This window comes from Oryctolagus cuniculus, chromosome 6, assembly GCF_051225735.1.
Source record: "Oryctolagus cuniculus isolate XC-2025 breed Fujian yellow rabbit chromosome 6, ASM5122573v1, whole genome shotgun sequence".
Taxonomy (NCBI): Eukaryota; Metazoa; Chordata; class Mammalia; order Lagomorpha; family Leporidae; genus Oryctolagus; species Oryctolagus cuniculus.
The window spans coordinates 134,835,046-134,860,405 of NC_142872.1; positions in this window are offsets into that span (position 1 = coordinate 134,835,046).

Consider the following 25,360-nt stretch of genomic DNA (forward strand, 5'->3'; position numbering starts at 1 on the left):
AAATGTTCAAGATCACTAGCAATCAGGGAAATGCAAATCAAAACCACAATGAGATTTCATCTCACCCCGGTGAGAATGGCTCACTTTCAGAAATCTACCAACAATAGATGCTGGAGAGGATGTGAGGATAAAGGGACACTAACCCACTGTTGGTGAGAATGCAAATTGGTTAAGCCACTATGGAAGTCAGTCTGGAGATTCCTCAGAAACCTGAATATAACCCTACCATTCAACCCAGTCATCCCACTACTTGGAATTTACCCAAAGGAAATTAAATTGATAAACAAACAAGCTGTCTGCACATTAATGTTTATTGCAGCTCAATTCACAATAGCTAAGACCTGGAATCAACCCAAATGCCCATCAACAGTAGACTGGATAAAGAAATTATGGGACATGTACTCTATAGAATACTATACAGCAGTCAAAAACAACGAAACCTGGTCATTTGCAACAAGATGGAGGTGATCACTGTTAAATATAAGAGTGGGAATAAGAGAGGGAAGAGATGTGCAATTTGGGACATGCTCAAGCTGACTTACCTCAAACGGTAGAGGTAGAAACATACCAGGGGATTCCAATTCAATCCCATCGAGGTGGCATGTACCAATGCCATCTCACTAGTCCCAGTGATCAATTTCTGTTCACAATTGATCATAATGATAGGACTAAGAACCAAAGGGATCACATAAACAATAGTGTCTGCAAATACTAGCTGATAGAATCAAAAAGGGAGAGAATGATCCAACATGGGAAGTGAGATACACAGCAGACCCATAGAATGGCAGATGTCCTAAACAGCACTCTGGCCTCAGAATCAGCCCTTAAGGCATGCGGATCCGGCTGAAGAGCCCATGAGAGTATTTCAGGCATGGACAGCCAAGACACTCTGGGGAAAAAAAAACACCTAAATGAAAGATCTCTGTGAGTGAGATCCCAGTGGAATGAATGGGTCATCAAAGAAGGAGGTACCTTTCTCTGAAGGGAGGAGAGAACTTCCACTTTGACCATGGCCTTGTCTAAATATGATCAGAGTCAGTGAACTCAGGGGGCTTCCATAGCCTTGGCAGCTCATGACAAGAGCCTAGGGTGATTACTGATGCCATAAACAAGAGTGTCAATTTGTTAAGTCAACAACAGGAGTCACTGTGCACTTACTCCTCATGTAGGATCTTTGTCCTTAGTGTGCTGTACATTGAGATTTAATGCTATAACTAGTACTCAAACAGTATTTTTCACTTTATGTTTCTGTGTGGGAGCAAACTGATGAAATCTTTACTTAATGTATGCTAAACTGATCTTCTGTATATAAAGAGAATTGAATATGAATCTTGATGTGAATGGAAGGGGAGAGGAGTGGGAAAGGGGAGGGTTGTGGGTTGGAGGGACGTTATGGGGGGGAAGCCATTGTAATCCATATTGTGTACTTTGGAAATTTATATTCATTAAATAAAAGTTAAAAAAAATAGTTTCATCATCAAAAGCTTTCCACGTCTGAAATTTCTTTCTATGACTATAATCTTCTTCCATATTTTCTCACTTGAAAATAGCAGGCATTATACTTCCAGTTTCTGCATATCTTTCTACTCCCAAATTATTTTGGCTTTATTTACTTCCTCATACAGGCTGAAGTCATGGTTTTATCCCTGTCTTGCGAGCTTCCAGGTTCCACTTGTCCCTGTTATTTTGCCATTATCACTTTGTCAGTCTCCCAGCCTTGACAAATCAGGCACGATTTTCTGTAAGACTACTATTAAGATTGTACAAAGGGATAAAAATATTTTTCATGATTGGTTTCATTACAAATCATTGTGATACAAATATATATCTGCCTTTATTATTGTTTAAAAATCCTTTATTCAGTCTGACTTAAGGTTTATTAGACATTTCACAACTTGTATTCAGCAAATATTAATACATGTTCTTCCATATGTAAATTCTGTCATTAAATAGATTTAGAAATACTATACTCTATATTCAATTCTTACAGAGTGATAATTTTCATTTGTATTTATAAGGCTTTGAGAACTACTACTGTCAAAGAATTTGTTGAGCTTTATATAACACAACACTTGAGAGTTTTATTTGACTTTGAAACCCCTTATTCATTAACTGTAGGAATAATCAACATTTCAATGAGTTACTTTTCAGAAATGTTGGACTATCACAAAGGTTGGGGACTTCAGTTAGTTCACTGTTGAATTCTCTGTAGTTAGAAAGATGTCTATCACAGAGGCCAATGTTATGGCATACTGGGTAAACATAGTGGGTAAATCCAGCCATCACCTTCTATGCCAGCATCCCATATGGGCACCAGCTCAAGTACCAGCTGCTCCACTTCTGATCCAGCTCCTTGCTTGTGGCCTAAGAAAAGCAACACAAAATGGCTCAGGTGTTTGGGCCTCTGCCACTCATGTGGGAAACCCAGATGAAGTGCCTGGATCCTAGCTTCCAGCTGGCGCAGCACTGGCTATTGTGGCTATATTTGGAATAAACCAGAGGATGGAAGATTTCTATGTCTCTCCTTCCCTCTCTGTAACTCTGCATTTCAAATAGATAAATACATCTTTAAAAATAAAAAAAAGAAAGTAAGATGCCTATCACAGAGTAGGTACCCATCAACACAGAAATATTGAATGAAGAAATAAGCAAAATAACAAAAACAGTGTCTCTGTCCTTTTACAGCTCTCTTCCATATTTGTAAACACACTAACACCTCTTCACTATCAAGTGAGACCACTTTCCAGAAGTTGATGCAATTTTTCTCCTCAGCTTTCAACATCTGTTCATATTATTGATCAGAAATATATTTGATTTACATATTTACTAATAATGATAGATGCTCAGGGAACAGAACTAGACAGTATATCCTTTCATATAGTTCATTTAATCTCTTATTCCTTTGAAAGAAGGAAAATGATCTTTTTAATTTTGGAGATAAAATTGAAACTTAGGCATGGAGTTTGGTGTAGTTAAGATACTCTTGAAAGCCCACATTCCATTCCAGAGTCCCTGAGTTCAGGTCCTGATTCTGCTTCTGAACCAGTTTCTTGCTAACATGCACCCTGAGAGGCAGCAGATCAAATAACTGCTTTCCTGCTACCTATGTGTGAGACCCAAATTGAGAGCTTTTCCCAGCCTTGGCTGTTGCAGCATCGGGGGGTATTGAACCAACAAATGGAAGATATCTTTCTATCTATCATTCTATCTACCTATCTCTCTGTCATTCAAATAAATTAATTTAATTCATTAATCCATAAAAATTTTATATATATATATATATATATATATAATTTCAAACTTATATACACCAGAATCAGAATTTGAGCCCAGGTCTGTTGGTACTCAATGTATTTATTTCCTAGTCCCATTATTAATCTTTCTTTCTATGGTTAATGATATCATTGTATTAGCTCTTGTACCAGGCACACTTTATGTAAAATCTAGATCTACTAGGCTCCAAGCCTGAGATAAAATTGTAGTCCAGGCTAATGCTTTGCTTTCAGCTTGGTGAAGCACTGAGTAGAAGATCCTATACTAACCCACACCTGGACTTTTCAGCCACCAAGACTATGAGATAATTTATGGCATTGTTTTCAGATGCTACATTTAAGGTTATGTGCTATACAATGATAGGAAATTAATACAGTAAAAAATGGCACATGTGACAAATTGGTAGAAACAGCTCAATGGACCTAAATATATCAGTAATTACAATAAATCTGAAGAGTGAAAACTATACAAATAAAAGATAAGTTTGTAAAACTGGATTTAAAATGGAAAAAAAATATGTTATTTATAAGGTACCCATTTAAAAATAAAATCTCAGACAAATTGAAAATAAAAGAATGGAAAACATATACTATACAAAACTAGTTGAAATAAAGTCTGTGAAGTCGTATCAATACACAACACAGAAGACTTTTTTGGAAGTGAACATCACAGGATTGAAACTTTTTACCTTTTTAATCATAAAAAATTAAATTAGAAGTCAACAGAAGTTGATAGACAGGAATTTCCCAAATGTGTTTAAATTTAAACCTATGCTTCCAAATAATCCATTAGTTGGACAGAAAATAACCATGGGTATCATTCTGTATGGAATAATTACTAAAATATTTTGTAATAAAATTATGATATATGAAAATTTGTGAGCAGTAGCAAAAGTAATGCCTAGCAGAAATGTAGAGCTTTAAATATGTACCAGAAAAGAGTTAATCAGTTATCTAAACACCCAACTCATGAAGCTAGAAACAGGGAAATTATACTCAAGGAAAGTAAAGGAACAAATGATGAAAAAAAGAATGAAGTAGAAGTGCATATTAATGGAATTGAAAATAGACACACAATACAGAAACATTCATAAAATAATTAATACCCAGCAACCTTAATCTTTTCAGATCATAAACATTGAAGAAGACTTTATGAAAAACTTTATGCCAATATATTTGTTAAACTAGATAAAATGGATGGGGCATTGTGGCTACATGAGTTAAGTAGTCCCTTGGGACACCTACATCACAAATCTGAGTGCCTGGGATCCACTCCCACTTCTGCTTCTGATTCAGCTCCTTGTGCACCCTGGGAGGCAGCAGGTGATGGCTCAGGCACCAGGGTTCCTGCACCCACGAGGAAGACCTGGATGGAGTTCTTAGCTCCTGGTTTAGACTCTACCCAACCCCAGTTGTTGCATGCACTTGGAAAGTGAACCAGTGAATGAAAGACCTCTCTTTCTTTGTCTTCATCTCTCTCTCTCTCATTCTTTCTCTCTCTCCCTCTCTCAAATAAATAAAAATAAATAAAACACTTTCATAAAATAGATGAATTCCTTGAGTAATGTCAAATATGCAGCTGCCTAAAGATGGAATAAAAAAGATAGTTTTTCATTTTTAAAGAAATTAATCTCCAACTCAAAATATTCCTATAAACAAAACTATTGGAACTATTCTGTAAAAACATAGTAGAATATCTTCATGTCCTTAAGGTAGGCAAACATTTTTAAGTGAGACACAAAAGTCACTTTAAAAGAAATATCTTCAACAAATTAGTGCTTACATTTATTTAATATCATGTTTGAAAATGTTCATATAAGTTTATTAATAATAGCCAAAAACTGGAAAGAATTCACTCCCTATCAGCAGTAAAAAAGGGATTTATAAATTGTGGAATATTCCATTAATGCTTCTACTGTGCAATAAAAGGGAATGAAGAAGCCAGGCAATAAGAGAATGCCTGAGTAACAAAAATAAAAGAGATAAATATTCATGGTTATCATGAGAGAATATTTTAAAGATATCATTTCTCTCCAAATTGATCTATAAATTTTATTTTAAAATCCTAAGCTTTTCTTTGGAGTAAATACCCAAGTTGTTCACAAGATTTATGCAGAATGATAAATTAACAACAGTAGGTCAGTGACATGGTTGGGGCCTTGCTCATATTCTAAGTCCAGTCTATTGCAATGCTAGAGTTATTATAAGTTTATGGTAATACAGTCTGGTATGGGTAAAAGAATAAGCAAATGAAGTAGTGGAACAGAATATAAAAACAGAAATAAACTCACAAACATAACAATGTTATGACAGTGACATTTTAAATCAATGAGGAAAAAATACACTAATCATAATGTGATTCTGGTAATCAATATAGAAAAGAATAAAATTAATCATATCTCACATCACAATTAAAACTAAGAAAGTCTAAATGCTAATAGCATATCTTTAAAATATTTCAAGGAATGTTTTGAAAATATATTTATGACTCAGAAAGAAAATGATGACAAAATGAGACACAAAAACCATAAACAAAATGCTGTTAAATACCACATTAAACTTTCTATTCTCCCAGAGATCTTTTTTTAAGATTTGCTATTTATTTATTTGAAAGGCAGAGTTACAGAGAGAGAGAGAGAGAGAGAGAGAGGTCTTACATTCTTTGATTCACTCCCCAGATGGCCACAACGGCCGGAGCTGTGCCAATCCAAAGCCAGGAGCCAGGAGCTTCCTCTATATCCCCCAAGTGGGTACAGTGGCCCAAGGACTTGGCCCATCTTCTAGTGCTTTCCCAGGCCAATGCAGAGAGCTAGATCGAAAGTGGAGTAGCCTCGACTCAAACCGGCACCCATGTGGGATGCTGGCGCTGCAGGCGGTGGCTTTACCCTTTATGCCACAATGCTGGCCCCTCTTCTAATGATCTTAAGAAATGATAAAAAACAAACCACAATCTGAGTAAAGGAATTTGTAATTCAGATCAATACAAAGAGAAAGTCAAATAGAAATATGAACAAAGGATAGCACCAAAAGAATTCACACTTGAGAAAACCAAAGGCCAATTACCATTTTCAAAGACACTTAATTCACCAGTAATCAAAGAAATGGAAATTAAAAATAGGATACCATTTCCCTGTTTCCTACTTATATGCCATTGCCTTGTCAGATTGGTAAATGAAGTCTATTGATGCAAATATTATCATAGAGCTAGAACAATGGAAATTCTCATATGAGGACACTAAGATTTGAAATTGGTACATTTTGGAGAATGACGACAACACATAGTAACTTTAAATATGTATATAACTTTCCAACAGATATTCCAGTTACAAATCCTGAAAGAATTCTCACATTTATGCATAAGGTAATATATACAAGAATAATCATTAAGCTTGTTTATAATGCTGAAAATTTAGGTGGCAACATAAGTTTTGATCAAAGGATATATGAATAGTTTTCCTATATTTATACACTGGAACACTATGTAAATAGATTAAAATGCATCAGCTATAACAATATGTACAATGGATGAATCACATGAAAATAATGTTAAGGGGTAGGGTCCTTGCTTTGGAATTATACATATGCATATATGTAAATATATGCATATATATATATATACACTTTGGTAATATACACATAAAATGGCATATAAAATAATGTTACATATTTCCTGTGGACATGTAATCATGTAAGAATAGTAAAAAAGCATATATAAGATTGTGAAACATTAGTTTCAGGAAAACAGTTACCTTTGAAGATAAGAGAACAAAAACATGTGGATCTTTATCTCTATTACGTAAAATAATTATTTAAATCATGTATTCAGAGCTGATAAGGTTGGATGATAATGAAGTGCTCATTATTGTAACTGCCTCAATTTTTAAATATTTTATACCGAAAATATCTAAAAATGAGCACTGCTCAATATCTGATAATTTGTAAGTGTCCATTACAATTTAAAAATATCTTAAGAAGGACTTTTTACTGAATTTTATTAGTGTGTGTTACTAGAAGATTATTTTTATAAAATAAACTCATGTATAAGTTACTCATAGTGTTAGTTTCTTATTGTATTATGAAACATTTCATTGTTATGAAATAGAAGTAGAATAAAAAATGTCATTGCTCAAATTCATAAAATCTGTAACAAAATTGAAACTAAATTCTCTATCCTCTCTTTCCACTGAATCACATTCCCTTATTTTTTAACTTTAAATATATGGTAAAGGAGAAAAAAATCACAGTAATATCCACTTTCGTGATCAGCATCATGGGCTATACTATGTGACACGTAATGGTTTTCCAAAGCCCTGTCACACATTATCTCATCTAATCACAGAGCATCACTAAAGATTAAAAGCGGGAGTAAATTGGGCTTACTATTTATCTGTGCATTTTCTCTTGTTCCTTATTTTTTTCACTGATCACTGTATGATAAGAAAGAAAAAATGAAACCAAAATTTATGAGCTAGGAGACTTACTGAAAAGTTTGGCTTGACAACAGAAGACATTGTCTAAAATTGAACACTTTATTTATAGGTGCCAAGTCTTTCTCTTAACTAGTTTATGTTATTTCCAGTAGAGACGCCAACATAGAGGAAGCTATGAGAGAACACAGAACAATAGGGGGTTTTGTCTTTGAATGTAAGCACAAAAGCACCTTGCCAGTCTATCTGAGCATCCTAATTCAGTCACAAGAGCATAAAGAAAACACAAAGAAAAGCCCGGATAATTCTTCATTGGGTTTTAACCATGGACATAACAGTTCCTCATGCTGTGCTAGGGAGAAATTGAGAACCCCCTCTGTTGAAATTGACTTGGAGGCAGTCAAGAAACAGGGTGGCTTGTTGACAAAGTGTGTGCACTCTCTCTCTTTGCCTCCTTTAACTATAGTTCCAGGAAAGAGCTTTATTTTTGTGCTTTGCATTGGCAGAAATCCTTGACTCACAGATCATCTATTCTTTGTGACAGTTAACAGTTTCCACATCACAGCATGACTCAGCACATTAAAGAATTAGAGGCAGCTTCTCTATGTGTGCAAATCATAGGACTAAATGTGGAGTCTTGGGGAGAATGTGCAGGCACAGGAGCCCACAGCAAGAAGATGGGGAAACATAAACATGAAATGAAATATAATAAAATCAAATGTAAATAGATACAGATGAGAAACAAAGGCTTCATTATGATTATGGAAGTAACTTTCCCAACTAATAATGCAAATGAAGTTGGGAGAATGCTTAAGTCAATCCGGGTGCTGAGGAGAGACTGCTGCCAACTGTGTGGATAGTGTTCCATGTATCACAGCCCTGCCCGTACCCTCTTCTGCAAGCCCTCAAAAGACTCTTGGCTTAGGCACGTAGCAGAAAATATTCCAGGTATTTGGATGCCCCAGAATCATGCATTTCAGATATTGCATTACTCAGAAACATCTTGGAGGGTAATCTGATTTAGCCAGGTGGTTACTGGGCTAGTAACACAACATGTAGTAGCTCCTCCAATGAAGAAGAAATGGTCTCGGTGATAAGAATACACCTGTAACTCCCTAGTTTGTATTCTGGATCAGCCACTACTGGCTTTTAGGAGACCATATTATACACAGTAATATACACATGGATCTATGGCAAGTTACACAAGGGAAATGGTTACTGGACATTGTTACACGCTTTCACTACACAAAGTACACGCTACTATTTTATAGCCTCTGATAAGCATGTCCCATCTGAAAGTTTTCTTGGACCACAATGGTAAGACACTAATCTAGCTGTGTAATTTCCAGAGTTTCAATATCTTCAAAAATAATTTCAAGATAAGATAGGATATTTTGTAAATATATAATCATCTTATATCCCTTTCTTTGCTTTTGTATTTCTCTTGATCAATGAGACTGATATTTGCTTGCTGGAACATAGCCTTAGATTTTTCTTCTTAAAACATTTATTTATTTAATTTCTTTGAGAGGCAAATGGAGAGAGGAAAAGAGAGACAGAGATGTCCTCCCTGCTGATTCACTCCTACAAAAGCTGGCAATAGACAGAGCAAGGGTGCAATCGCTGGGGCTGGGCCAGACTGAAGCCAGGAGTTAGGAACTCATTCCAGGTCTTCCATGTGGTGGAGGGCACCCAACAAGAATCCATAGAATTATAAATTAGATTAGAAGATATTTTAGACAGGTTGAGTTTGAGCTGCTTATGGAACTTCCAAATAGATACCTCTAGAGAAGAAATAGCCATCACCTGCAGCCTCCAGGGTGTCTATTGGCAGGAAATTAGAGTCAAGACTGGATTCAGGACTCAAACCCAGGTGCACAATATGGAATACAGGTATTCCAAGATGTGTCTTAACTGTTACGCCAAATGCCCACTCCGATGTTGTTATTTTGTTCTCTACTTTGCAGGAAGCATCTGTTTATTGGATTTCCCTAAAGAATTCCACATTTTTGAATATCTTCCTTTACTAAACATTTTTCGCCACATTAATATCACTGACTTTGTTAATGTATTTGCGTCTGCACTAGTCTCCTTATACATCAGGTTTCTCGATATCTCTCTTGTGATTTGTCTTTGTTCCTCCACCTAAAAAATAAATAAACAACAACAACAACAAAACAAACAAAAGAAACCTCACAGGGTTTTCTCCTTGGTTTTCCTTAAGCTTTGTCATCAACCATTGTCCAATCTCATTACAACTATTCCTTTGCAGTCTTTTTGAGTCAGAAATGGATTCCAAAGACCTGTTTAAAAATTATAAACTCTTGAGGAGGAGCATATATGCTGACGAGCAGACATTGTCACAAATTTTATATTTGGTTAGTTATATCTTCCATTTAAATTTATTTTTGGGCTAGGGATTTATGATTCTCCTTGCTTTATAGCTTCTGATGGTTTAACTTACCAATTCTCAAGATTCATTTCTATTCTCTGCTAATTGTCCCAACTGCAGTTTTTAAAAGATTTATTCATTTGTTTGAAAGTCAGAGTGTCATAGAGAGTGAGAGAGAGAGACAGAGAGACAGAGAGGAAGAGAGATATCACAACATCCTGATCTCTCATATGATTGGTTGGGGCCCAAACATTTGGACCACCTTCCACTGCATTCCCAGGCACATCAGCAGGAATCTGGATCAGAAGCAGAGCATCTGGGACTCCAAACAGCACTCTGATATGGAGCGCAGGCATCACAGGCAATGGCGTAACCCACTACCTTACAATGCCAATATCCCAACTCAGTATTTTTTATTCTCCATTCTTATGCAGTACTCCTAACATGTATGTACCACCAACCAATGTATCTATTTGGAAATCCCATAAGCACCTCAAACTCAACCATCTAAACTCATCTTGTCATCTACATCTATTACTCTCAGACATGTTGTCTGAACCAGTGAAAGATAGCATCACCCATGTGAGTATCCAAGGTTAAAATCTTGGCCACCCTAAACTTTTCCTTCCCCATTATTTCCTACAACTAATTACTCATCAAATTCTTTCCATCTTAATTCCTTCAATTTCAAGGATGCTGTGTTTCTGTTTTTCATTGTCTAGATCTTAGTAATTTTTGCCCATATTAGTGAGATGGAATTCTAAAACAACTTTAATTACATAATCAATTAGCAAATACTTCCTCATTGTAATGACCTAAATAATATAAAAGTGTGAAGTAAGTTGTCTCATATCATACCACCTAACCTCACCGAATCTTTCTCTCCTAAGATTCCCCTACACATATTGGTACATATCTCTTTAGCTCTTGTTCCTTTATACTTGTACGCATATGCATGCACAGAGAAAAGATAGTTTGAGTGTTATTTTTAAAGCAATGGAAATGCGCTTTACCTAACAGACTCTCCCTTATTTTTTCACTTAATAAAAGATGGAAAAATTTTCATTTCAGGGTATATGAATGTATTTCTTTGTTTATTTTATGTAGGTAGTTTTTTTTTTTTTTAGCAATAAACATGTTACCCATGTTTAGTGAAAAAAAAAAAAAAAACACTTGGCAGACCAAGTAGGTGTCTCAGGAAAGAACTAGAGTCCAGTCTGTATTCAGACTACAGTTTTTATGAATGTGGGTATCAGTCCACCAGCCCACCATTTCTCCTCTCCCCTCTCTAGGATATTTCAAGGTGAAGGGCTTCCCAGGTGTGGATTTTATTTGAAATTCCTTCCAGCACAGTGTTATTGGACTGAATAGCCCCCTTGGTGAAGGGTGGGGTAGATTCACCTGAGTTGCCTCTTCCCCAGGGAGGTGAAGCTGGGACCCACGTAACAAAATTATTGAATAAAGGCAAGATTTTTGCTGTTAGTTTCTTTCATAAGAATGCAGCCAATGTGATTTAGCTATCCCCCCTTTTAATGAGAACTTAGCTGGTTTCCCATTTTTCTAAATCACTGTCATCCCTGCACATGTATAATTTAAAAAGTGAGACTTCTATCAGTGGGTGTCAGAGGTTCCTATCTGCCCTTGCTGTCTCACTCTCAGTCCTCTTCATCCACTTTCACTGAGTCACCATCACTTGACAACAAGAAAACCATGTGAACATCAACAGCTCTTCAGGCACCATGCATGTACTCTCTCAGCGAACATAAAAATAATCACCCCAAGAAGTTGAAGAAACTAATGGAATGGAGATTTCTGATTACCACTTGAAGGTTGGAATTGACTTGGTGTAGAATTTATGGGATTTTCCTCAGAACGGAAACCATATGATTTATTTGCTTAGTGCCAAGTACTGTTCTAGGTACTGAAATTACTGATGTGAAAAACACAAGAACATACAGCCTCTCTGAGAGGGTGATAAGCCTTGCCTTGCCTTGCCTTGCCTCGCCTCGCCTCGCCTCGCCTCGCCTCTCCTCTCCTCTCCTCTCTTCTCCTCTCCTTTCCTTTCCTGAATTTTGCACCTTGAGAAAAGGGAACAAAAGCAACTTTTTAAAAATAGTTCAATTTGGAAATAATTATATATATATACACACACTTTTAGGAAACAAGATGTTTTGATAAATGCATACATTGTAAATAATTAAATCATGCATATCCACCCTTAACAACTTGCTTTGTGTTGTCAGGTTCTGTGTGCCAGCCCATTAACTATATCTTTGACTCTTAATTTATAGAATCCTCTAAGCACCACTAAAAAGTAGTTATCTTTATTTAACAAATAGGAACCTAAAACTCAAACAGGTAAAAACGCTGAGTTACAATTGTAACCTAAGTCAAGTTTGATGACTCCTACAGTTAAATTACAACAAGTTATGTCAAAAGCAAGAAATCTCTTCATTTAAAACAGTTTCTTAATTTAATATGTGCAAAATGAAAACATTAACTCAAATAACAGCTGCAATCTTGAACTTTTGCAGAAAAAAATAATTGAAAACCGATGAAACTTAGGAAAGAATAAAATCACCATTATATAAGGGCATGCTGTTTTACCTTTCTCAGATCATCACTTGTAAATACAAGCCAGAACTAAATGCCAACCATTACAAAATGAAAGCATTTTTCTTTTTCTACCACTCACAAAAAAAAAAACCCACAACTGTAAATACTACTCATAAGGATGCGTGTTTAAGGATTCTTAATTATGTATGGGAGGATATGTCATCTTGATAAATGTCAAGAGTCAGATTCCACTGGAGAAGTACTTCTTTTTCCAGAAAAAAAGGTCTTTGATGTGTCATTGTTTTTTTTTATCCTAAGTAATAGTACCAAGAGAGTATCTTACAGTTTGTTCCATTCAGATCCCCTCTAATTACATGTCAGCTACTCAACAATTTCAACATTACTGAGAGGAGCTGTGGAGGATTTTCTTAGATGGCGAAGTGTATTTCAATTCCATAAATCTTTGTGAAGTACCTACTGAATTTAAGCAGCTATGCTGTATGACTCAAATTCGGAATTGAGCAACTCCTGGCCTCTGCCTTAAGAAACTTAGGCTCTGAGCACAATTGGAATATTCTGTATCACATTTGACCATGTATTGATTATTAGTAAAATTTATTTATAGGGGCAATCTCCTGAGCTATTTCGGGAATTACACTCAGCACTTATGGAATAAGACAAAATTGCTATGAAGACAATATCCTAAGACTATTTGGAGGTTTAATTTCTATTGTTTATCACATTTTTTATTTTCAATTTTTATGTGACTCATAAATACAACACTATGTACATAGTAATTCTTCCTAACATGCCCGCCCTCCTACCAATTCCCCACACACACTTCCTGTTCTCTCTCTTGTTTTATCTATAAAGAGAATTAAAAGAAACAAAGAAAAAGAAAAAAAATAAGGGAAGTGTTCCTCAACTATCTATACAAGGGTTGATCTATGTTATTGCTTTTCAAAGGTGATTTTGCTTCCCCCTTCCTCTTTTCCTTTCCTTCTTCCCCCTTCTAAGCTTTTAGAAGCATAATTACCCTTAAAAAAGAACTCAAGTATGTCACCTCTTTTGTGAGTTCTTGGACATAACTATGAGACATAATATCCTCCTTTTAATGTACTAAAAGGATGTGGTTCTTGAGAGTAAGTTTTAATATTAAGTTTCATGGTGCATCTCTTTGGGGACAGAGGTCCTACATGGGAAGTTAGTGCACAGTGACTGACTCTTGTTATTTATTTAACAAATAGCACTCTTATGTATGATGTCAGTAATCGCTGAAGGCTCTTGACATGATCTGTCTTGGCTATGGAAGCCTTTTGGGTCCACTAGCTTGACAGAGCCATAAGCAAAGTGGAAGCTCTCTCCTCCCTTCAGAGAAAAGTAACTAACTGGGGTGAGATGATGCCTCATTGTGGTCTTGCTCTGCATTTCTCTGATGGCTAGTGATCTTGAACATTTTTTTACATGTATGTTGGCCATTTGGATTTCCCCTTTTGAAAAATATCTGTTTAAATCCTTTGCCCATTTCTTAACCAGATTATTGTTTTGTTGTTGTTGTGTTTCTTGATCTCTTTATTTACCCTGGTTATTAATCCTGTATCAGTTGTATAGCTTGCAGATATTTTCTCCTATTCTGTTGGTTGCCTCTTCACCTTAGTGATTATTTCTTTTGCAGTGCATACGCTTCTCAATTTGATGTAATCCCATTTGTCTCTTTTGGCTTTGATTGCCTGTGCCTCCAGGCACAGGTGTCTATGCCAGTGTCTTGTAGGGTTTCCCCAATGTTCTCTAATAATTTGATGGTGCTGCATCATAGATTTAGGTCTTTAGTCAATTTTGAGTAGATTTTGATGAAAGATGGCAGGTAAAGATCTTGCTTCATGCTTCTGCATGTGGTGATCCAGTTTTCCCAGCACCATTTTTGAAGAGACTGTCCTTGCTCCAGGGGTTGATTTTATCTCCTTTGTCAAAGATAAGTTGGTTATAGATGCTTGTATTGATTTTGGGTGTTTCTATTATGTTCCATTGGTCTATCCATCTGTTTTTATACCAGTACCAGATTGTTTTGATTATCACTGCCCTGTAGTATGTCTTGAAATCTGGTATTGTGATACCTCCAGCTTTCTTTTAGTTGTAAAATATTGCTTTAGCTATTCGGGATCTTCCCATGTTTCCATATGAATTTCAACATTTTCTCTACATCTGAGAAGACTGTCTGGTATTTTGATAGATATCACGTTGAATCTATAAATTGTTTTTGATAGTATGGACATTTTGATGATATTGATTCTTCCAATCTATTAACATGAAAGAATTTTCCATTTTTTGTGTCTTCTGTTTCTTTCTTTAGAATTTTGTAATTCTCATCATAGAGATCTTTGACATATTTGGTTAGATTTGTTCCAAGGTATATGATTTTTGGTGACTATTGTGAATGGGACTGATCTTAGAAACTCTTTCTCACCTATGGCATTGTCTGTGTATACAAAAGCTGTTGCTTTTTGTGTGTTGATTTTATATTCTGCTACATTTCCAAACTCTTCTATGAGTTCCAATAGTCTCATAGTGCAGTCTTTTTGATCCCCTATGTATAGGGTCAAGTCATCTGCAAATAGGGATAGGTTGACTTCTTCCTTCCAAATTTGTATTCATTTGATTTATTTTTTTCTAATGGCTCTGGCTAAAATGTTCAGGACTATATTAAAAAGCAGTGGTGAAAGTAGGCACCCTTTTCTGGTTCCAGATCTCAGTGGGATTGCTTCCAGCTTTTCTCCATTCAATATGACACTGGCCATAGGTTTCTCATATATTGATTTGATTGTTATGAAAAATGTTCCTTCTATTCCCAATTTGCTTAAGGTATTCATGATGAGGGGTATTATATTTTTTCAAATGCTTTCTGTGCATCTATTGAGATAATCATAAGGTTTTTATTCATCAGTATGTTAATGTGATATATCAAATTGATTGATTTGCAAATGTTGGACCATCCCTCTATACCAGGAATAAACCCCACTTGGTCTGGGTGGATAATCTTTCTGATGTGTTGTTGGAGTTGATTAACTAGTATTTTGTTGAGGATTTTTGTGTCTGTTCATCAGATATTGGTCTGTAGTTCTCCTTCTCTGTTGTATCTTTTTCAGTTTTAGAAATTAAGGTGATGCTGGCTTCATAGAAGGAATTTGGGAGGATTCCCTACATTTCGATTGTTTTGAATAGACTGAGAAGAATTGGAGTAAGTTCTTCTTTAAATGATTGGTAGAATTCAGCAGTGAAGTTATTTGGTCCTGAGCTTTTCTTTGTTGGTAAAGTCTTTATTGCTGATTCAATTTCTGTCTTGGTTATTGGTCTGTTTAGGTTTTCTATTCCTTCCTGGTTCATAGTAGGTAGGCTGTATCTGTCAAAGAAACTACCCATTTTTTCTAGGTTTCCCGTTTTGTTGGCATACAGCTCATTGATAATAATTTCTCATAATTCTTTTTATTTCTGTGGAGTCTGTTGTCACATTTCCTGTTTCACCTCTGATTTTATTAATTTGGGTCTTCTCCCTCATTTTTTTGTTTGTTGGGCTAATGTGAGTCAATTTTATTTTTTTGAAAAACCAGTTCATCATTTTGCTGATCTTTTGTACTGTTTTATTGGTTTCAATTTTGTTGATTTCTTCTCTAATTTTTTCTTTCTCTTACTAGTTTTGGATTTGGTTTGTTATTGTTTTTGTAGGTCCTTTAGGTGCATTGATAGCTCATTTATTTGGTGCCTTTCAAATTTCTTGATGTAGGTTCCAATTGCTATAAACTCTCTTCATACCACTGTTTTACTGTATTTCATAAGTTTTGAAATGTTGTATTGCCATCTTCATTTGCTTCCAGAAATTTTTTTAATTTCATTTTTGACTTCTTCAATGACCCACTGTTCATTCAGGAGCATGTTGTTCAGTTTCCATGTGTTTGCATATATTCTGGGGATTCCTGAGTTGTTGATTACCAACTTCACTCCATTGTGGACATAGAATATTCATGGTATGCTTTCGATTTGTTTGAATTTCCTGAGACTTGCATTGTGGCCTAGCATGTGGTCAATCCTAGAGAAAGTTCCATGCAATGGTGAGAAGAATGTGTAATCTGTGGCTTTAAGGTGGAAAGCTCTGTAGATACCTGTTAGGTCCATTTGGTCTATAGAATTGATTAACTCTGTTGTTTCCTTGCTGATTTTCTGTCTGGTTGATCTGTACATTGCTGAAATTGAGTATTGAAGTCCTGCATTACTATTGTATTTGAATCTATATCTCCCTTTAAATCCATTAACATTTCTTTTATAAAGATAGGTACCCTGTAATTAGGTGCATATATGTTTAAAATAGTTACAGCTTCCTATGAATTGAACCCTTAATCATTATATTGTGCCTTTCTTTCTTTTAATGGTTTTTGTATTAAAGTCTATTTTGTCTGATATTAGTATGACTACCAGCTCTTTCTTGGTTTCTGTTAGCATAGATTATCTTTTTCCATTCTTTCCCTTTCAGATTGTGTGCATTTTTGTTGGTGAGATGTGTTTTTTGTAGGCATGAAATAGATGGGTTTTCTTTTTAATCCACTCAACCAGTCTGTATGTTTTAATTTAGAGTTGAGGCCATTTACATTCAGGGTGCCTATTGTTAAGTAATGACTTTACCCAGCCATAGTTCTATTAATAGTCCTATTTTTTTTTACTTTGAGTTTCCTTTGTGCTTTTACTGGGCAATTTTCTGTCTTCACCTTCTTTCATAGTGATGTTCCTGTTTATGTGTTTCTATGTGTAGCACATCCTTGAGCATATTTTGTAGGGTTGGGTGGGTAGTTACAAATTCTTTCAATTTCTGTTTGTTATGGAATATCTTTATTTCACCTTCATTAAAAATGAGAGCTTTGCAGGGTACAGTATTCTGGGTTGACAGTTTTTTCTCTTAGTACCTAGTATATATATTGCCATTCTCTCCTTGCCTGTAGGGTTTATAAGTCTGCAGTGAGTCTAATTGGGGTTCCTCTGAATGTGATTTGGCATTTCTCTCATGCATATTTAGGATATTTATGTTTTACTGAGGAGAGTTTTACTACAATGTATCCTAGTGAAGGTCTTTTCTGGTCATGACTATTGGGAGTTTTGTGTACTTCCTGTACTTAGATGTATTTTTCTTTCTCCAGATTGGGGAAGTTTCTGTTATTATTTTGTTAAGAACGTCTTCTAATCCTTTCTCTTTCCATGGCTTCAGGAACTCCTAGGACCCATATGTTGGTTCATTTGATAGTATCTTGTATATCTTCAACAGTGCTTTTTTAATTTTCTAATTTCTTACTCTTTTTCTTTGGTCTGACTCTAAAATTTCCAGAAGTTTTTCTTCTAGTTCTGATATTCTTTCTTCTGTCTCACCTATTCAATTGTTAAGGTTTTCTGCTGTATTTTTTATTTAATCTATTGAATTTTTCATTTCTAGTATTTCATTCTAGCTTCTCTTTAATATTTCAATTTCATAGGAAATCTTTTCATTTCAATCATGAATTTGTTTCTGATTGCTATTAAGTAGTTTGACAATTAATTTTCTGATTTCTGTTTCTGGCATATCTTCAATTTCTTCATCTTCCCCTTCTACAATTGAAGTGTTGTGATGTCCCTTTGGGGGACTCATTGTGTCATCCTTAATCTTATTTAGTGTTCCTCTTTTGCCTTTAAGCATTTGTGTATTTTTTTTTTTTTTGGTCTGGTTGCTTTTCTATGGTGACTTTCAGGTAGGCACGGTTTCCTCTATTTTGAGCTGTTATAGGTCTGTGCATTGTGAGTAGGTGTGCAGAGCCCCACCTATTGGAGCCTGGCTCACATCTTGGTGATGGTGTGGGCAGATACTATCTGGGGTTTGCAGAGCCCCACCTACTGGTGCCCAGCTGACATTTCAATGGTAGTGGGAGTGCATACTTGCTTCCAATATTCAGGGCTTTCCCTAGCTGCACAGCCTGTGTGGTGGGGGAAGAAATTCTTCTGTATTGCTGTGGACCTCATTCTTGGGTGGGGGGGTGAGGTGACCCCCACAATTGATGGGCACACACATGGAGGCAAGAGCCCTTACTTGTGTAAACAAACAGTGGGGCAAGATATTACAATGTTTTGTTTTGTTTTCCTCTCATGCTAAAGAAATGTAATATTTTGTATGATGTCAATCACTTCAATATATGCAATATGGAAAAATAACCCCCAATACTACCAAAGTTATTTATTTGTACTAGTACTACAGACTTTAAAATATATTTTCTGGGAGTGCACATTTATCTGAGAGGTTAATACATTTGTGTCCGACATCAGAGTACCTTGATTTGATTCCTGGCTCAGGTTTCTGACTAGGTTCACGCCAAAGAAGACCCTGAGTGGAAATAGTAATGACTGAAGTGATTTGGTTCCTACTAACCACATAGGAGACCTGCATTGAGTTCTTATATCCCAGCTTCAGGACCAAGCTCAGTTATTGTGGGCATTTGGGGAGTGAATCAGAAGATGGGAGATCTCTGTACTTTCTGTACATCTGTCTCTCTTCTCTCTTTCTTTTCCTCTCAAATAAGCAAAATTTTAAATGATTTTCTGAATTTCCACTTTTATGATCATATCATAAGAGACATGATTTTAGTAGTAAGATTAAGAACCTGCGTTTCATTATTATGACATAATACTTGAGAGCTTAGGGTTCAGACAAGTAAACCAAAGTTTTAATTCTGTCCTTTTAAATTAATAATTGTGTGATCCTCAGCAATTTATATTACTCTTAGGCCTATCTTTTCTTGTACTTTAAATGGAAAAAAACAATATCTATAGGATTATATCAATTCATTAGTGTGACATGATCAGAGATATTACATGGAAATTATAAGAACTCTCCTATTCTTTGCCATGAAAACAGTAAGAGCTCTAAGAAAAATTATTTGATTTTGCTGATCAGTGACAAAGACATAATTCATTTTCCCAGCAAGACAATTTTGAGAAGAGAGGACACTAACTAATATCAAGTAATTTCATATAATTTAAATATTTAGTCAGGAAAAATTGATATTAGCATAAATAGCTTGTAAAATGGCTTATTCAAACTTATTTTCATAAAGAAAATACTATGTAAAATGAAACAAAATTTCAAAAATGCTATGGTTATTATCATACCAACAGAACAAAACAAGCAGAATAATTATTTTATAAACATACTCTTTATTTTATTAGATTTTTAAGCAGAGATAATTTTTTAATATTGTTTTGGATATTTTTCTGAAAATTGTGAATTTTTTTCCATAAGGAATAATTGTTTTATTTTTACTTAAATTTTAGGATTAACAGACTTGGTACTTTGATGCCTTCAGTTGGCTCCTTTCTGTAAAACATAAAGTGTTAATTAAGAAAAATAAAACATTATTGTTACTCTGCTACCTGATAATCTCAAAGAAAAAAAAACTGAACAGATGTCTCCATTCTTTTATTTAAGGTGTAAATATTTTTGCCACATATTTTCATAGATACTGTCTTTCCTCTCCATTTAGAGTATCTTCTTTCAGCAAATATTCTCACAGAAAAAAACCTCTCAAGTAATTTGGCACTATTTACTATTCCCTTGAATGTTTCCCCAAACTAATATGGTGTAAAATCAGCCAGCTTCTCAATTTCATTTTGATGTAAAATATCTATAATTCAATTAAAAATAGGAGTATCATCAAAAGATTCTTTCTACCAGTTGAAGTACTTAAAAGTACAATTTTCAAATTTCAAAGCTAAATCTTATATATTGAGTTATCAAAATTTAATTTATTCAGGCCTCCTGCATTTGCAAGGATAAATTTCAATGTCTTCCTGCTAGCAAGCTTCATTTTCAATAATCATAAAATGCTACAAGCTTTAAGCACTGTTGTTTTTGGCACGCCATTTGTGAACATATTGATTAAAATTTTCTAACTAGTTTTGAACAAAATGCAATCAAATTTTAGAGGAGTCATTTCCATATATGTTTCATATCATTGCAGAATACTTAATTTGCAAAGGAATTATTCAGATGTTCAAACACTGAGGACAAAGAAAATACTATAAGCTACAGTAACATATCTTTTGTTTTAAATATCAGGGTTTTAAAAATCCAGTTTCAGTACTCTTCCTGGGTTAGTACAAATATATTTTAGAATTTTAAGCATAAGTTCTATTTTGATTGATAAAATTTAATAGCTCATTTGGATGTGGGGGAATTAGAGCAGGGATTGGCAAACTATAGCCCTCTGGCCAAATTTGGAACTCTTCCTGTTTTGTAAATATAATTTCATTGGAACATTGCCATATTCTTTTGTTTATGGCCGCTTTTGCACTAAATAGCAGAGTTTAGTAGCTTCAACAAAGACCATATGGCCTACAAAACCTAAAATGTTTATAGTTTGGCCCTTTACAAGAAAAAATTTGCTAACTCCTGAATTAAGAATACACAACAAATTCTAAGTATATTTCTGTCATACATTTTTAATTGAGTGATAATATTTTTTGCAGTGATGCTGCACAAAAAACTTACACATAACCTTCTCAAAGCAAATAGCTATATCTTCAATGGTGAACTTCTGAATTCACAGTTGCATTCCCAATATAACAAATCAGCTTCCAAAAGTTTTACCTTGATACCATGAAATGGATGAAAAAAATCAACCAGTTATAGTAATTAACTTCTTTCCTGTTTAAAGCATTATCTAATGGTGGGTGTTTGGCCTAGTAATTGATACTGGTTAGGATGCCGACATCCCATACTGGAATGCCTTAGTTTGATGCATGGCTCTGGCTCTTAACTCCGGCATTCTGCCAGTGCAAACCCTGGGAGGCGGCATGTGGTAGCTCAACTAGTGGTGTCCCTGCCACTCACGTGGGAGACCTAGATTGAGTTCCTAGCTTCCAGCTTTGGCCTTGATCCAGCCCTGGCCATTGTGGGCATTTATGGAGTAAACCAGCAGATGGAAGAGCTCTTCCCCCCTCCCCCTGCCCTGTCTCTCTCTCCATGCTTCTCAAATACATCTTTTTAAAAAGTTGAAGCAGTACCTAAGTGATAGAGGATGAAGACTCAGATGATTGAATGGTTGGGAAGCTTACTAAAGAGTACCCTTGAGATGAACCCCAGGGGAAGGAAGCAGGACTAGACAGATGCAGAAGTCGAGTTGTCCAAAAGACAACTTTTTCCAATCCCATCAAACTTACTCTGTCTTGGGCAAAGAGATTGGGCCTTTATGCTCTGCTTTGAGCAGTCAGCCCTAGAAAGTTCAGGGAGCTCTCTGCAGTGAGGTCATCCCTGAAGGGACAGACAGCTGTAAAGTGTCTGCCCGCAGACTTCCTAGTAACTGATTCCACCAGTCCTTCCTTGAAAAGGGTGGCCTTTGATTCAAGATGAATGCAGTGATCTAAAGGGCAGATCTCTATCCTTATGAGGTAATCACCTCTGATCTAGAGCTTAAGCTGTGCCTCTGAAAGTCTGTTTCCCATACTCCATCAGGTGGCAGCTTCTGGGTGGTAGAGGATGTGAGGTGACCAGTGCATTCCATAGCCATGGTGCTGCTCCCTCACCTCTTTTCCTCTCAACTGTATCCATAATCTGATGATGTTTTGTATGGGTGGGGCAGGCATGCCATATGCCTTCAGAGAGTAGTGTTGTTTGAGGCTCTATGGGCTGAAAAGCCAAACATACACCTGTAATGAATGCATCTGTTCCTCCCTGAATTAACGACTGACCCTCCAAGTTGGAAGGAGCTCAACATAATCATCTTGCCACTCTGGCCAATGGGTCTACCTGAGGCAATATGCCATATCAGGGGCTCACCTCTGTTGAAAGCAGATTAGAAACAGATTGGCCTTGGCAGGTGGAAGTGCACATTTTATAGCTACCATGGCTGATCCACTCACTAAACAATGACAGAGCCAGGCTGAGGTTCACTGACTACAGTGAGATAAATGAGGTGCTAGGACACTAAAGTTAAGGAGGCATTCACTCGAGATCTGTGTTCATGCAAGGCTAACACCTAACAGTGAGCTCCTCCTTAAATATTTATACCCTAGTTGCCTTGCTAGCCCTAATACTTGTTCAAAGTGGTTATTCAGTGTGTCATCCACGGTAGTTATGTTATGTGAGAGAAACATCAATTCACTTTGTGTCCATTCCCAAATGCCCATCTACATGCATCTATTCTAGACCTCCTTATAGTCAGTCATCTAGTCTCTCTAACACTAAGCTCATGATCAAGAAATTCTATGCCATTCTCTACTGTTCATGATTCACTGTCTGTAGACCTCGTAATTGTCAATAAATTTCTCTGCTCAATAAAGTGGTTGAACTGTGAAATGCCCATTAGATGGGTAATCCTCTTGTACCTGTCTTTCAAGGTCACCCCTGACTAAACCTTTAGTACAATCATTGTCCATTTAGTTGCACCTAAATATTACCTGTGAGGAACTCAGGTCTTTTTTCTTCTATTAACCAGCATTACCTTCTATGTATTACCTTCTAAGCATTACCTTCTATGACTTTAAGTATGAGCTAAAAGAAGTGTGCTCATAAAACACTGTTGGATAACATGGAAGTCTGGGCTATCAGCTCATGTAGTTAGTTGGTGCCTGCTCAATCCTGATGTATCACTTCTTACAGTAAATTATTACAAGGCTTCATCCACTTTGTGACTTTTCATGATTCCTTCTATGTATTTGATCAATGTGATGTCCAGGTGGTCTTTATGATAGCTGCCATTTTTGAATGGCTCCCACACGAAACAATTCTGCAGCACGTCAAGGCTGATTTTAAGAAGTCTTGTAACTTGTTTCCTACAGACCTGAACACATTAAAACCATTATGCTTATTAGGTCAAGCATGAAGAAGTGGCAAGTTCACCGATGACTTGGCAAAACACATGTGATCCAGACTCTAGAGGGATGACTTTTATAGACATTTACAGATCTAACACATCAGTAAAACTTTTCAGTTCTTACTGATGAGAGGCTTTCTGAGACATCTATTCAATTTAATGGACAACTTACTACATTGTGTACTACCAGCCAAAAGAAAATGGAACTTATTAGGATTCCTCAGATTCTGATAGCAGAAAGTTCAGCACTTGAGATGGCCAAATGATCCAGATCTCTTTGATCTATATTTTCATAGGTAGCAGGAAAGTTAAGTTAGGTTGAGTTCAAAACCATAGATGTATAGTCTTTTCTGTTATAACTCTCACAGGATGGCTGCAAGTTCCTCAGGCTATATTAATCTGCTCTAGTAAAAATATTAAGTGCTACACAGCTGCTGTAAGCTAGGTTATAAAGCAATCAAATATTCAGAAGTCTACAGTTATTCTAATTTGTGCATGGGTCAGACTAGGGAATTAAATAGAGATATAACAGGGGATTACCATCCTAGAAGGCAGGACTAATTTTAACCATCTTTTTTCCTGCTTCTGATGCAATATTTAATATTTTGGCTGTGTGAGATAATGTTCCAGAAGTTCCCATGTGGTCCTGCCCACTAGGATATAATCCACAGGTCAAATACCCAATGTGGGCATTGTACCAACTATCAAGTATTTCTATGCCAATTAATATTAGAGAAGTAAGGAAATATTCACAAGGTACATCTATGGTCTAAAAGGATTGATTGTGAGATCAGTTTATTATAATTGTTATATGTTCAACCTATCCCCAGAGGGCTGGAAGGGAATATGGTAATACTTTCTATCTCTTGGTACTCATGTGTGTAACACTCTTCATCATGCCTTGTGTGGGTGGGTGTTTGACTTAGAAGTTAAGACATAGATTACAGTAACTAAGTCCCATCTAAGAGTACCAGAGTCCCATTTCTGGCTCTGCTCCTTGTGGGGAGCAACTCGGACTAGACTAAGTTACTGGAATTAAGACTTATTCTATGCATCTGCTCTCCCACAATATGGCGCTGAGAAGGGAGAAACAGCTTCTACTCAGCTGCCTCCAGTTCAACCAATAAACTGTAGGACCTGCTCCTGATTGGAGGAGAGCAGCGTACTCGGCGTGTGGGCAGCCGAGTTGGGATTGGTGGAAGAGGACTATAAAGGGGGAGAGAGACAACATGCACCAGGAACATCTAAGGGGAACATCTATCTGAAGGAACACCTGTGCAGCCCCCGAGAGAGCCGGCCGGCGGTGTGCCGCTCCCCCGCGGAAGTGGGGAAAGTGGCTAGGGGGAACCGCCCTTCCACGGAGGTGGAAGGGTCGGTAGCCAACCCGGGAAGAACCAGCAGCAAACCCGGGGAGGGCCAAGCAGACGATAGAACAGCGCAGGGTCCTGTGTCGTTCCTCCACGAAGAGGGGGAGCGACACACCGCCGGCCGGCTCTCTCGGGGGCTGCACAGGTGTTCCTTCAGATAGATGTTCCCCTTAGATGTTCCTAGTGCATGTTGTCTCTCTCCCCCTTTATAGTCCTCTTCCACCAATCCCAATTCTGCTACCCACACGCCGAGTACGCTGCTCTCCTCCAATCAGGAGCAGGTCCTACAGTTTATTGGTTGAACTGGAGGCAGCTGAGTAGAAGCTGCTTCTCCCTTCTCAGCGCCACATTGTGGGAGAGCAGATGCATAAAATAAGTCTTAATTCCAGTAACTTAGTCTAGTCCGAGTTGCTCCCCACAGCTCCTGATTTGAGCTTTCTGACAATGCAGACCTTGCGAAGTGGCAAGGTTC